Below are 16,635 nucleotides of genomic sequence, written 5' to 3'. Positions count from 1 at the left end.
ACCACATGATCAACCAAGGGCTGCCATACCATATGATCAACCAAGGGTGGCCATACCATATGATCAACCAAGGGCTGCCATACCATATGATCAACCAAGGGCTGCCATACCATATGATCAACCAAGGGCGGCCATACCATATGATCAACCAAGGGCTGCCATACCATATGATCAACCAAGGGCGGCCATACCACATGATCAACCAAGGGCTGCCATACCATATGATCAACCAAGGGTGGCCATACCATATGATCAACCAAGGCTGGCCATACCACATGATCAACCAAGGGCTGCCATACCATATGATCAACCAAGGGTGGCCATACCATATGATCAACCAAGGGTGGCCATACCATATGGGCAACCTGCGCAATGGTCACCAGAAATGAGGGTAACATATAAGGAGTGCTGTCCACGGAGCTACTGAAAAGCAAAGGACAATATATTCTTATTGCACAGGGGTCCTCTGCTTTCTGTTTCTGCTCCCCGCTATATAGCATCACTGCACTGTCATGGTGAATGAATGAACTAGGATGGGGGTCCTTACCGTTTGGCAGGGAGACCTCGTGCAGGAATAAGCTACTATTGGGTTTAGCCTCATATCCGACATATAGGATAAGCTGGACTGGAAGTTCTGGCTCAAGTATCAGGACCACAGAATGGTTGGCAGAGGTCAGGTTCAGCGTTAAAATGATGTTCTTCTCTTTGGTCAGGTACATCTTGGACGCATTGGTCGTTTCGCTGTGGTTTTTGATCAACACGATCTACAAGATGTTGAAAAAAAATGCGGCAAAATCGTGAGATCCCTGGCATATGTCGCCTCTCACACATCAGGCTGTACTGGTAGGAAGCCAAATTCAACAGGGCAATCATTGCAAAAATTAGGAGCAGAGCTATGTATGCATCATCGGCTGGCATCGGTCGCCCCGGCTGGCGCCCACATCTATTCCCTGGCTCTCTCGTATCAAGCCAACCTCAATGTACTCTGTCATGTTGTCAACGCCAATGCTGCCATCATCAGACCCGAGCAATATGTTCACCACCGGACCAGCTATTTCCACAGGACTCAGGTGACTAAATGGATTAACGGAGAGAGCCAAGAGCTAGAAAGAAAAGGGGAGAAAGGGTTAATGTTGCTAAGATTGCAGAAAGATGCATGGCATGCTGGAAAAAAAAGTAAATTTTGCAGCTGATTTTTTTTGCATGGAGCAGCCACGTGGATCAGATTGTACAACCTTCATCTACATGCTTTTACTTTTACGACCACGTTAATCAGAATTTCTGAATATATTCAATACTCGGCCCAGTTAATAAATAACTATACGATAAATGTCACATCGTGATTGCAAGTATGGACTAAAAATGTAACTTACCATTAAATTTACCATCTGGTAGGCCTCAGTTTTCTCTCGTAAAGTTGAGGAGGAGGCAGGGAAGGTGACTCTGCAGGCAGCCGGGAGGTCGGTGGTGAAAGGTACTGAGGTCAGGTCTGAAGAACTCACCCTGATGATGGCCAGAGATGTAAGGAAGCACAGGTATGATCACTCATAATGTATAATTTCATCATCCGCAGTATTACATCCGAGCTGCTGTAGTACTACAAATCACAGCACAGCTTGTTACATCTCAAATATAGATTTATAGGATGAATATGGAGCTAAAGATCGCCATCTTGTGGGCACATGTGGGTATAATGGTTTCATAAATATTTTTTTACGTGATCTATTTTTATGAATATTGCCTGCGGCTGTTCTACAGTTACAGACTATTCCTAATGCTGATTAAATAAATGCATAGTACTAGGTACCTCTGTCTGGAAAACCCACCCTATGGACAGGGTAAGACTTTACTATATAGAGTAATGCACTTTCTAAGAGTGGGGGAAGGGAAGTGACAACTGTTCTGGTCACACTTCTTCCTCAAATAAGTGGTTGTCGTTTTTTTGATCCCCATCATGACAATCTTTTTTGAATATTTTTATTTCACCAATATTTTTTTTTTACCATAATACCCTTAGGACATAATTAGACTTAGCTTAGACTTTAAAGCAGATCTGTCACCAGATTTCATAACACACATGGCGCAGGACAGTGTGGACCCATTAGACCGCAGTGTCTGATTGCTCATACTCCAGCACTGAGAAGAAGCTCTTCTTCATTTTAAATGTGTTTCTTCTGGTAGAACAGGGGTTAATCGGCCATGTCGGATAAATCCCTGTGCTCACAGCTCTGCTCGGTTAGCCTCTCCTCTTCCCTTTATAATCCTTGTCAGAGCTAGCATTTGCTGCATGGCTAATGGAGGGAGAGGAGCACGTATGAGAAGGAGAGTTGAATGTTTTATTAGTGACTGTTGCTTGGTTTGTATGCGTGGTAATTCCTTATCCTTCTCTATTTTGTTTTATTCTCCTACCTTCACACCCTGGTGTATTCCTCTGTTATATGTGAGTGAATACTTTGTATGCCTGGAATTTTCTGTTCACCCTTTTCTATGTTGCCTTGTTTGTCAGGTTGGTGTACTACGATGCACAGTAGCGCACCCTCTTCCCTAGGTGGGGGAAGTGAACAGACGGAGGTCTTACTTATGAGATAAGACAAGGGCGGAGGCCCCGACATCTTTGTCATCTGAAGTATCCCAGGGAGGAGGGTGAGCTAGGGCGCTCCACCCACCTAGACGAATTTACAGTTCCTCTGTGTTCCTCCTTCCTGCTGCTACTGAATCTCCACCAACCTAACCTGACTGAAAGCCCCTCAGTGTCCCTCTTCCCTGCTGCTACTGAGTAACCACACACCTATCCTGATTGACAGCTTCTCAGCGTCACTTCTCCATACTTCTGCTGAATCTCCACCCTCCTTACCTGATTGTGAGCTCTTCAGTACCCCTCCTCCCTGCTGCTGCTAAGATCTCGCATTGCTCAGTACAAGCTGCAGCTGTCAGTCAGATTAATTGGGTGGAAATTAAATGGCAGTCACATAGATGCTGAACTGTTTTGGATTTCTCAGGACTCCTAACCCCAAAGGAGGTAGTGCATAGTAGGTATTCTGGGGTGGAGCGGGGGGGTCAGGGTGGGGTGGTGCTTAAACTCCTCTAGAAATGTTGGCTACTATGCCTGCTAGTCAGGCAGGTTGGATGAATAGCTGACACTTGGTCTCATGATCTCTCCCATTTTTTAGCTAACTCTAAGGCTCTCCTTCTCTTCCAGCGTGGTCATCATGTGTCACTGCGATGGGTGGAAGACACGGCCATCTTGATAGAGAAATGGTAGGGTGAATATATACTATTTTCTTTTTCTATCACACTGGAGCCATAGATGAAGTCAAAGAGAAGGAAGGAAAACCCCCTTAATAATATATGCAGCCTGTTTTGTGAAAATTTGGGGGAATATACTATTTCCCCCCAAATAGAGCTACAAACCTGGCTACAGTCATGCTGGATACTTTGGAAGAGAAATTATAACTCTGTGCGGAGTTGTTTCCTTGGGACAACAGAGCCCCTTGTATGTAGTCCATGGACGACACCGAAGAATCCAAGATCCAGATAACCTGTGCATAACAGGGAAAAGAAAAAAGTATGTCCAAGCTCTAAAAAGTTTGTCCACCACCAAAAAAATAAATAAATCAAACTTGGATATGAAAATCCAATGTACGGACGATCTGTAGGTCTCCTGACCCCAATTTGACAGTCTCATATATGCCCAAGCGGCTGTCAAAATTTGGGTCTGGAAACCCGCGTACCGCCCATGAATGGTAGTCTGTGCTGTGAGTTTTACGAATGTCTGCATGAGCCCTAAAGCTGATTTTAATTAGTGCTGGACCCTACCTGCCCTTTATTTTTGCACTTCTTGGCCCAGGAGGGATAAGTTTGATAGTGTAGGTTCCCATGTACCTTGTCGAGGCAGATGGGCACATGCAAATTGTCCTCTAAGTATAGTGTATATAGCAATAGTGCAGACTAGAATTAATTTATTAAATATACACATATACACAAGTGTACTCGGAATGCTGCGCAAGTTTTTTTGTCTGTATGGCTAAGTATTCCATCACAATCACATCATTTAAAAAAAATAAACCTGATCGGAGGTCAAGTTCTCATAGTTTTCCAGAGATGCCCTTATCGTGGTATCAAAGGCGTCGAATAGAGATTGTGCTGCGTCAATCACCACTTGGCTGGAAATATTAACATCCTCACTCAGCGACCCCAAAAGCTGCTCCCCGAGAGTCAGCAGAACGTTGCTGGCATTGACCTAAAACATACAAGACAATAAAGAAGGTTTATTAATTATCTGAGTGAGGGGCCCCTAAAGAAAAAAATACAAATGGGGTCCATACGCTAGTGGTATATAATAGGGTAATATAAACCCTCTATGTAGGGGGAAGCTTTGTGCACCTCCATGGGAGCCCTATCATGGATCTGTACAAAATGTTGTCGCCATGATCCATCCGTGTGCATGAGCGAATATAGATCTGCACAATGATAGACCATGCTTGTACCTGGGACTCGGGTGACAACAGTTCACTTATGTTCAGCAGCTGGCTCAGTATTTCCGAAGCTTTCGATACCAGCGAGACGTTCCAGATGTCTGATGCCACCTTCACCATCTGATTTACGATCTCCGAAGTAATCTGCCAATTAGAAAGTAATGGTAATACTGACTGGCAATGATTTACGGTAATAATTATGCTCGTGTCCTAATCGAGTATTTTCGGCGTGCTCGAAAAAAAAATGCTCGAGTCGCCACGGCTGCATGTCTCGCGACTGTTTGACAGCCACAACACAAGCAGAGATTGCCTAACAAACAGGTAATCCCTGCATGTGTTGTGGTTGTCGAGACATGCATCCACGGCGACTCGAGGATTTTTTTTCGAGCACACCAAAAATACTCGATTAGGACACGAGCGTGCTCCGATAAGACCTTTTCCGAGCATGCTTGCTCATCACTATACAGGAACTCTTAATACCAGGCAATTATTGAGTGGTACAATGCTATATAATAGGTTTATCTAACCTGAATCGCAGCATCCAGGGACATATTTCTAAGCTTTGCCGGCTGGAGAGGGGTGATGGCATCCAGGTCCGGAGGAGGGGCTGTACCACTGTGTTTCGGTTTTGTCGCGTGCGGTCTTTTGGTGGTAGTACCTTTTTTTTTAAAACACGTTCCATAATAACATGCAGAGCGTCCCTGTAAGAAAAGTAAACCATAATTAAACATCCGCCAATAATATATATATTTTTTTTATATAGGAGCACAATGGAAAATGGGCATATATGGGAGGATGTAGTTATATATACACTGCTCAAAAAATGTTGAAAACGTGGACATCACTGTATAATCCCAGGACAATTAAGCTTCGGGTCATCAATTTGTCCAGTTAGGAAGCAAAAAGCGATCGTGAATCCATATCACCGGCTTCGGAGCAAATAAAATTACATAGGAGCACTGGAGAGGAACAAGACTCCTCCTGAAACAGGAATGATTTTGCAGATGGTGGCTGCTGATAATTCCTATCTTCTTATCCTTTCTGACTTCTTTTGCTCAACCTTGTTTCTACTGGTAGTATGAGCTGGTGCATGCAGCCCACTCATGTTGAACCGGTAGTCCAGCTCCTCCAGGATGGCACATCCATACGTGCCATCAATGAAAGGTTTTCTCTGTCTCTAGTCTCAAAAGCATGGGCCATTATATGAGAAATGCTGTATAGGCATAGTAGATAGGTATCAAGCCAACAGCAAGACTCGTATCTGATCCTTTGTGCAAGGAGGAACATGAGGAGCACTGCTAGAACTCAACACAATGACCTCCAGTAGCTACTGGTGGCATGCATGACCAAACAGTCAGAAACCCACTCCATGGGGTAGGCATGGCCACCGTGCAGCTGGATTGGCATTCACCAGAGAACACAAGAATTGACGACTCCACCACTGGCACCTGTTCTCTGCACAGATGACAGCAGGTTCACGCTGTGCAAATATGACTGACATGAAAGAGTTTGGAGATGTCATGGTAAATGTTCTGCCATCTATAACATCATCCAGAATGACTGCTTTGAAGATGGGTCAGTGATGGTCTTGGGAGGTGTAGCTTTGAAGAATTGAGCAAAAGCCAAAGGTGCACTGACCGCTGCTCAGTACTGGGATGAAATTGTCAGAGCAATTGTCAGACCATACGCTGATGCAGGGGGTCCTAGGTTCCTCTCGGCGTGGGACAACCTGGCTTCAAGTGGCAAGTGTGTGTGAACAGTTCTTGGATGACAAAGACACTGATGCCACTGACTGGCCTCCGTGTTCCCTAGACTAGGGTCCAATCGAGAAAGTATGGGATATCAGTGCATCCGACAATGCTAAGTAGCACTACAGACTGTCCAAGAGACAGTTTGGAAGGAGATCCAGGTCTGGAAGGAGATCTCCCCAGGACATCATCTGCTGTCTCATGAGGAGCATGCCCAGACATTGTGGGAGACATGTGCGGTCCATACACAGTACTGATCACATTATGAGTTGTCATGATGACATTTACACATATTGGATCTTGGAATTTACAGTATTTTTCTTCACTATTCAGGGTGAATTGGAGTACAGTCCTTATCTGGTTGATGATTTTTGGTTTTCATTGCTAAGAATAACACAATTTATATATCAGTAAAGATGGTCACCTTTTATCTTTCGGCCATCGAGATCGGATGTGTAATAAAAATGTTCTCTTTATTTCATTGAGCCGTGTACTAAACGTCTTTTATGTGGACTGTACGACATTAGAAAGACATGACTTCTCTTTCCTAATGGATTCGTCTGGTATTACAAGCTGAACTCCATTCAGGGGCATAATACAAGACACAGACTATGGATAAACACCATTTCTTAAAGAAAGTAGCCATATTTCTAATCTCATAATAAACTCCTAAAATCCAGCAGTAATGGGACCTGATTGGTCTAGGATTATCAAATATTCCGGATTGTCATAAAAATATACATAAAATTGACTTGGGGCAGAGGATCTTCACAAAGAAACTCAAATGTATAAGCTCTGATAATGACTGTTGCTGCTAAAATATTTCAGTAGTACACAAAAAGTCACTGACGTTAATGGTCATAATCTCACCTTGATGATGTGGAGCTGGTAAATTTTGGGAATACCTAGGAAAAATAATGTGAAGACCAGGGTCAACATCCCAAACTATGTATCACACAAGTAATATACGGCACTGTCATTCCGGCATGTATATTATTTAATATACTGAACTCATGACAACAATTATTTTCCAACAGTTTGAGTGTTGTCATTGGGGGGGTACTACAGTTAGGGCCAGAAATATTTGGACAGTGACACAAGTTTTGTTATTTTAGCTGTTTACAAAAACATGTTCAGAAATACAATTATATATATAATATGGGCTGAAAGTGCACACTCCCAGCTGCAATATGATAGTTTCCACATCCAAATCGGAGAAAGGGTTTAGGAATCATAGCTCTGTAATGCAAAGCGTCCTCTTTTTCAAGGGACCAAAAGTAATTGGACAATGGACTCTAAGGGCTGCAATTAACTCTGAAGGCGTCTCCCTCGTTAACCTGTAATCAATGAAGTAGTTAAAAGGTCAGGGGTGGATTCCAGGTGTGTGGTTTTGCATTTGGAAGCTGTTGCTGTGAGCAGACAACATGCGGTCAAAGGAACTCTCAATTGAGGTGAAGCAGAACATCCTGAGGCTGAAAAAAAAGAAAAAATCCATCAGAGAGATAGCAGACATGCTTGGAGTAGCAAAATCAACAGTTGGGTACATTCTGAGAAAAAAGGAATTGACTGGTGAGCTTGGGAACTCAAAAAGGCCTGGGCGTCCACGGATGACAACAGTGGTGGATGATCGCCGCATACTTAATTTGGTGAAGAAGAACCCGTTCACAACATCAACTGAAGTCCAGAACACTCTCAGTGAAGTAGGTGTATCTGTCTCTAAGTCAACAGTAAAGAGAAGACTCCATGACAGTAAATACAAAGGGTTCACATCTAGATGCAAACCATTCATCAATACCAAAAATAGACAGGCCAGAGTTAAATTTGCAGAAAAACACCAAGCCAGCTCAGTTCTGGAAAAGTATTCTATGGACAGATGAGACAAAGATCAACCTGTACCAGAATGATAGGAAGAAAAAAGTTTGGAGAAGAAAGGGAACGGCACATGATCCAAGGCACACCACATCCTCTGTAAAACATGGTGGAGGCAACGTGATGGCATGGGCATGCATGGCTTTCAATGGCACTGGGTCACTTGTGTTTATTGATGACATAAGAGCAGACAAGAGTAGCCGGATGAATTCTGAAGTGTACCGGGATATACTTTCAGTCCAGATTCAGCCAAATGCTGCAAAGTTGATTGGACGGCGCTTCATAGTACAGATGGACAATGACCCCAAGCATACAGCCAAAGCTACCCAGGAGTTCATGAGTGCCAAAAAGTGGAACATTCTGCAATGGCCAAGTCAATCTCCAGATCTAAACCCAATTGAGCATGCATTTCACTTGCTCAAATCCAGACTTAAGACGGAAAGACCCACAAACAAGCAAGACCTGAAGGCTGCGGCTGTAAAGGCCTGGCAAAGCATTAAGAAGGAGGAAACCCAGCGTTTGGTGATGTCCATGGGTTCCAGACTTAAGGCAGTGATTGCCTCCAAAGGATTTGCAACAAAATATTGAAAATAAAAAGATTTTGTTTGGGTTATGTTTATTTGTCCAATTACTTTTGACCTCCTAAAATGTGGAGTGTTTGTAAAGAAATGTGTACAATTCCTACATTTTCTATCAGATATTTTTGTTCAACCCTTCAAATTAAACGTTACAATCTGCACTTGAATTCTGTTGTAGAGGTTTCATTTCAAATCCAATGTGGTGGCATGGAGAGCCCAACTCGCGAAAATTGTGTCACTGTCCAAATATTTCTGGCCCTAACTGTATATGCATCTGAAGACTCATTTACAAGAATTTCCCACTGCAAACTTACATTAAGCATTTTTGCTAAATGATTATTTCCTCAACAACTCCCCAATTTTTTATTGTGTAGCCTGTGTCTGTTGTCCTAGCCCCATATACACTTACCAAAGGAACAGATGAATCCCATCTTGTCTTCACAGCCTGGAGCAATTCTCCATTTTTCGCGGTTGCCTTTATATATCACAGTGCACCCTGAATTGTGCTGTGCCATCCTTTTTGCCATCCTGTGTCTACCTACAAGGAAGACGACATTCATATGTGTGACTTGTGGTTTAACAATTAGTTTCATCAGATTCATAGTAGCCTCGGTAGTTGGTGTCCCTGGAGACACCATTACTGACACTTTCTTCATTTTCAAAAGTCTACTTCCTTGGGATAACCTTTGATTCTGACATTTTTTCAGACAAGACATTTAAACCCTCATCATCTCAAAAACATTTCTCAAACTTTGAATCAACAGCATGTGACCTTATCATATCCCACCTAGACTACTACAACATTCTGACTTAGCACTTACCATATTCCCTGTGGTGGCCCTTGTATTCATGGCCTCTCTCTTTGTGAATATCTTGGTATCTTTCTCTGTGATCATATTTGCCTTTATCTGCGTGCTCTTCTCCACTTTGGTCTTCTTGATTGTCTATTCCTTTTTGTTGCTCTTGTTGGTCTTCATCTTTTTCTTTTTGTTGGTCTTTTTGGGCCTGTTGGTCTTCGTTTCTTCCTTTGTATTGGTCTTGTTGGTCTTCGTCTTTTCCTCTGTTTTGGTCTTGTTGGTCTTCGTCTTTTCCTCTGTGTTGGTCTTGTTGGTCTTCGTCTTTTCCTCTGTGTTGGTCTTCTTGTTGATTTTGCTGTTCATTTTTTTGCATATCTTCTCTGTTGTCTTGTTGTCTTTCATTTTGGTCTTCTTGTACGTCTTGGCGCTGAACTTCTCGAGTGTCTCGCTCTTGGTCTTGTTGTTGGCTTTGATCTTGTTCTGATTGTAACAATAGGTTAATCAAGTACAATTTAAAGTGTCTTTACACGGGATATATAAAGTATTTCCAAATGGTAGCTTCATCCAAAATCCACAGTACTTTTTCACCAGTATGACTCCTGGCACTCCCACTAATCAGCTGATCGACGATATTGCCCATACCAAGAATGGCACAGGTCTGTACATTGTGTAAAGGCCATAAATTGTACTGCAAGTGTCTCCCATTCATTGTACTATATATGATCATTACATAATAAAACCTAAAGATAGGTCATTAATATTAAAAGCAGAAAGCCCCTTTAGGGGTCCATTAATAGCTCCTTTTGCATGGATTAAGATGTTCTACAAATGGCTGTATTATGGCTCTATAGAGATGTTAATATTGGCACATGAGACCGATACCGTATTTCCAATTTTTTCCAAAGGCGGCATCAGGCAGATTAGTGCAGAAAAAAATGTTGGCATATTCCACTGAACCCTGTATGCATTGCTTCTAGGGAGGTGATGAAGCCTATATGGCAGTCTTATGTAGATACAATAAACTAAAGCACAATGTGCAACATTATCAATATACCGTATGTTGTAAAAAAAAAGGCAAACATAAAAGGAAAACAACTTTGGAATATTGGAGCCTATTGACCATTTGTGTGTTTTTTTGGTCTTCTTGGGGTATTTGTTGACATTTTTGGCAGCAAATTCTTCAGAATAGTGCACACAGTTCATTAATTTTGCACAGAATATAAAAAAGAAAATTATTTTTGTCTTTAAACTTTTTTTTGACAGGCATGGCGCAAAAAGAATGACACTAAAATTGCCCCCAAAATTCTGGACATACATAAAATCATTCAAGGGGGGGGGGGGGGGAGGGGGATTGGAGGACAGTAAATTTGTGCACAAATTTTGCTAAGTCTTTAATTTGCAATTTTTGGACCTGACTGGCTCCATGTGCATCTCCATGCAATAAATCAGACTGATGCAGGCTGCTATTCTTTTATTAGTCGGTGTGAAAAATCACTATTTGATCAGTGTGTCCATTGAGTGTTCGCTGAGCACATGGACAGTACACTGATCGAAAGTATGGCCTTTGGGCCCCTTCTTAAGGCATGACCACTACATCTTGAGGAATGTTGGTTATTAATATTGCAGCATGCAACATAATAGTGTGACCCATGTGCTGGTTCCAAAACCTTTAGTTTAGTCTAGATGAGATGGGTCTAACCCTAAACTTCACCCCGTAAACTATTCAGAGATACGTAGACTCTCATCTTAATTTTCCTTCTATTTTTCGAGCTTACCTCTTTTATTCTCGCTACCTTGAATTTGGTTACCTTGTGCCATCTGTTCTTTTATGGGTGACACGACTTCAATCCAGTAAGCTCCCTCATCTTTAATTAGCAGTAATATTTCATCTAGTGTGTTCTCGTTTCCAATCTGGGCCAACCGTCCATCTTGTTTCTGGCACCAAGCTTTTGCTCCATCATAAGTCAACTCTTGATTGACGAGCTGAATGCAGTGGCCTCCTACTTTCTTCTGGGTGCCGGGGCATTGGGCAAAGTTGACGTGACACTTGGTCAAGAGAAGTAAGGTCAAGTAGCACAGAATCCACATGGTTCTTGGACAGAACTGAGAATTCACCCCCCGTTGTTGTACAGTAAGCTGTAAATGATGGAGGAGCGACAATATCCCCCCTCCCCATCAAATAAACAAGGCGGCACACCCAGCCGGACAGGTGCATGGTCTATAGCTATACACTGCTGAGCACACGTATACCATTGTGGTCACTACAAATGGCTTTTATTGTAGATCAATAGGTAGAGATCATTACAGACAAATACAGGTCGGATATAAATGACATCACATCATTGAGTTTCAGATCCGGTTTTGGAGCACGGAGGAAACCTGAATACCTCTATGTAAACTATGGGAGGTTTTTTAATACATTAAAGAATATTCTGGCTTAGGAAAGCCTGTCTCCCTCAGCTGCAGTTTGTTTGAAAAAACATACTGAGCTTTTCTCATCCTCCCTTGTTCCAGCTCCGAGTCTCCACCGCTGATCCTGGTATCTTTTATTGTCTGCAGCGCTAACCTCACTGATTGACTGCAGCGCTGTTCATGTGACGTCAGTGCTGCAGACGGCGGGAACAGCTGACAAAGGGGACAAGGAGTTTTCTGAAACGGATAAACCCCTTTATAACATTAAGAAAATCACCACTGATCACCAGTATAAGACCAGTTAGGGCATGTTCAAACTTTTTTTAGACTATTTTTTTGGACATTTTTTGTATTACTTTAATGAATAATACATGCTAGCCACCTTAGGGAGAGACCCAAGTTGGGCTAAATGTAGCGGGACGAAAGAGACCGAAAAGCCCTCTACTTAAAGGAAATACATAGTGGATGCTTTCCTGAAACGGAAAGTACTTGCAAGCAGCATAATACAAAGAATAGCAGGTTTACCCAGAATCCTTTGCAGTAGGCGGAGCTATGCAAATCATCTCTTTCCACCCCTGTCTAATCCACAGCGCTTGGAACCGCCAAGCGTGCAATGCTGCGGATTAGTTTCTAAATTTACACAGCCAACCAATTCCTACCTGTGGACACGTGTAAATTTAGAAACTAATCCGCAGCATTGCACGCTTGGCGGTTCCAAGCGCTGTGGATTAGACAGGGGTGGAAAGAGATGATTTGCATAGCTCCGCCTACTGCAAAGGATTCTGGGTAAACCTGCTATTCTTTGTATTATGCTGCTTGCAAGTACTTTCCGTTTCAGGAAAGCATCCACTATTTAATGAATAAAGCACTAGATTTTTTTTTTATTTTTTTTTGGGTGCCTCAAAAAGAAACCCAGGCATTTTTGTGTTTTTTTTTTTTTTAGCTTTCCCATTGACTTCTATTGTAAAGTAAGGAGCAGCTTCATAGCGTAAAGCGGCAGGTCACTGGAAACGTGATGTTAATAAGAAATATTCCAAAGACAATGTAGGAACGGCAAACCGTTTTTCAATAGAAATTAATAGGAAATAAAAAATTGGTTGATTTTTCAGGCATTTTATAAAAGCAAACCTGCTGTAAAAGACGCATCATAAGAAAAACTGCTATGTGCACATGGTCTTATGGCCTCATTCCTATCAGCACATTTTCGGGCGGCAAAAACTTAGACACTAGGCCTCATTTATCAATGCTGTTAAAAAGAGGTACTGTGTTTATTGCTCATAGCAACCAATCAGAGCGCAGCTTTCATTTCTTAAAATGCTCTGGTAAAATGAAAGCTGTGTTGTGATTGGTTGCTATGGGTAACAGACAGTTTTGATTACTTTATCCCACTGTGTTATGTCTAGTGCAGAAAAGGGTCGTTCATGACTTTGTCTCCACCTAGTCATAACGTGGTGTACAAGTATTGTCTAACTCCTCTGAATTGTAAGGATTGTAGTGAAAACTTGTCTATGTTTCCTATAACAACCAATCACGGCTCAGCTTACAGTTTCCCAGAGCAGTTTTTGAAATAAAATCTGTGCTCTGATTGGTTGCTATGGACAACAAAGACAGCTTTTCATCTGGATAGTTTTGATAAGTGAGGCCTAGTGTATACACAGAAGCCTGCGATACATATCTGAAGCAATGCACATAAACCATTGTTCTGTAGTATTACATTTAATCATATTTTTTATTAAATTGACTCATAATACATTTTTTTATTTCCATAAATGAGTGTGTAACATACCATACAGGGGAGAGACAGGAAAAATAATAAAACAAGGCTATATAGATAATTATGACATTGCCTGCAATGCGTCATCTAGACAGGTCTGTTCAGTCCTAAAATTAAAATAAAAATTCTAAATTGTTAAAAATTCTGTTCCCTAATGCGATCCTTTTTTCTGAAAAAGGTGTATGGAAACCAATGGAAACCATTTTGCCAAACATTAAGGAGAGGGACTCATAAAGAAGTCACAGATGACGGTCCTCTGTCTGGAAACCCTCTCTCAAGGGAGGACAGATGCTAGAAAAAAAGAATCTCTAAGGCAATGTTCACATGGAGTTCTTTGATAGTGGATTTTCTTCAAATTCTTCGTTATAAAAAGCTACTTCGAAAACATGTGGAAAATTCCTCCTCTCCATTTCTATGGGAAACCCAGATACATTTTTTTTGGTGCAATTTTTTTTTTCCGGAATTGATATTTAAAAAACAAAAAGCCTTGTAGAAATAAAGGAAACGTCACTTCTTTGAAGCCGATCTTAATGAAATCCGCTCCAAATTAGGCACTGTCCAATCAGAAGGCTGCAAAAAAACTCGTCAAAACGTGACGTTGCGTTTTTGCAGTGTTTTTGCTGCATTTGTTTTTCTGCAAATTAAAAGCTGCTTTTTACAGTATCAACAAAAGCTATGAATTTTTTTATTATGCTTTTGTATCCCTGAGTTGAAAACTGCTCCGTTTTTAAAATCTGCTGTATGTCAATTCTTTCAGCATTTTTGCAGCGTTTATTTTTTTCGCCCATAGAAAGCAACGAGAAAGTGAAAAAGCATTGCAAAAAAACGCAACAGCATTTTTTTGACTTTTTATTTAATAAAAGTAACTTTATTGAACATATACTGTACATGAAGCACACATGCAATCGGAACCAAAAAACCTTCAAATGCATCAAAAACACTGCAAAAATTTTGAACGCGTTTTTTTACCTGCCACGATAGCTGATCTTGGCTGCAGAAAAAAAAATTAAAACGCCTCCAAAAAAGAAGTGTTTCTTAAAGCTGTTTTTGCTTTAGGGCAGTCCCACACGTCCAGATAATTCCGGTACCGGAAAAATCGGTACCGGAATTATCCGTGTCCGTGTGCCCGTGCGTTTTTGTGGCACATCAGTGTGGCACACGTGCGGCACACGTGTGCCGACTGGGTACCACACGGAGCGTGCAGGAGACAGCGCTCGAGATAAGCACTGTCCCCTGCATCTGGTGCTGAAGCTGCCATTCATATCTTCTCTGCAGCAGCGTTTGCTGTAGAGAAGATATGATAAATCCTTTTTTTATTCTCGTGTTTAAAATCAAGATCCCTGTCCCCACCCCCCTCCCACCCCCTGTGCGCCCGCCCGCTGTTATTAAAATACTCACCCGGCTCCCTCGCAGACCCAGCTCCCTCGCAGTGTCCTGTCCTGGCCGCAGCTTCTCCTGTATGCGGTCACGTGGGGCCGCCCATTACAGTAATGAATATGCGGCTCCACCCCTATGGGAGGTGGAGCCGCATATTTATGACTCTAATCGGCGGCCCCACGTGACCGCATATAGGAGAAGCTGCGGCCAGGACAGGACACTGCGAGGGAGCCGGGTGAGTATTTTAATAACAGCGGGCGGGCGCACAGGGGGTGGGAGGGGGGTGGGGACAGGGATCTTGATTTTAAACACGAGAAACAAAAAAAAAAAGGATTTATCATATCTTCTCTATGACAAAAAACGCTGCTGCAGAGAAGATATGAATGGCGGCTTCAGCACCATGTGGGGGGGACAGCGCTTACTGTAGCGCCGTCTCCTGCACGGCACACAGACTGCACACGGACAACGTCCGTGTGCGGTAGGTGTTTTACACGGACCCATTGACTTTAATGGGTCCGTGTAATCTGTGCGCTCCCACGAACACTGACATGTCTCCGTGTTTTGCACACGGACACACGGTCCGTGAAAACACGCTGACATGTGCAGAGACACATTGATTTCAATGTGTCTACGTGAGTCAGTGTCTCCGGTACGTGAGGAAACTGTCACCTCACGTACCGGAGCCACTGACGTGTGAAACCGGCCTTAAACATTCAGCAGATTTGTAGGAATTAAAAACCTGTTGAGTGACCATAGCCTAAGAGTAAGTTCACACACAGGATTTTTGAGATGGTAAAATATGACGAATTTTTCAAGTGGAAAATGCTCTAGGAATTGCTCCTTCTATGTGGAGGTTTTGGGGTTTTTTTAGCTTTTTTGTTAAGTTTTTCCTGATGCATTTTGTTAACATTTTGTAAATGTTTTTATGGTTTTCTTTTTTTCTTTTCTGGATGATTTTCTCATATTTTTTTAACCCATTTAGCATGAATAAAGTCTAGTGTTCTAGGAGGCAAAAAAGCTTAAAACAATAATTTACAAAAAGCTCACAAAGGCCCCCAGGCATTTTTTTTTTTTTTCAGTTTTGCCATGAACTTTTAGTGTAAAATATCAAGAGGCTTCCTAGTGTTTTAGAGTGGCTTTCTAGCAGAAAACGCATGAAAAATGGTCAGGTTACTTATTTTATGCACTTAGTGTTTTTGGGAACCAGGGAGTTTCTAAGGTGATTTTATTTTTAAAGGCAAAATGGAAAACTGTAGCAAAATCTGAATAATTGGGTGCTGATTTCCCTGTGTACATGAGGATTTGCAGAAAGTTTTGCAAAAAGTTTTACTGAAAGTTTTGCTCTTCTGCCATCTTGAAATAACAGAAGAGCATTTCTGTTGGCGTGGGAGTGCAAACCTCGAGTGTGAACACTTTCTCCATCACATGTGGGCTGAAAAAAATAGGATGTTTGTTTGATCGCAAAACTCCTGCGCTTCTATAAGCTACAAGTTATATTGCAGTTTTTTTTATAACAAGGAATGGCTTAATGCAATTTTACAAAAGGGAGGTTAATAAAATTTGCTAGGAAGGAACATTATATTTATTTTAAAGGAAAAAGAAGAA

Source organism: Ranitomeya imitator, chromosome 9 (genome assembly GCF_032444005.1).
Source record: "Ranitomeya imitator isolate aRanImi1 chromosome 9, aRanImi1.pri, whole genome shotgun sequence".
In the NCBI taxonomy this organism is placed as follows: Eukaryota; Metazoa; Chordata; class Amphibia; order Anura; family Dendrobatidae; genus Ranitomeya; species Ranitomeya imitator.
Note: the sequence above shows the minus strand (reverse complement) of the source record.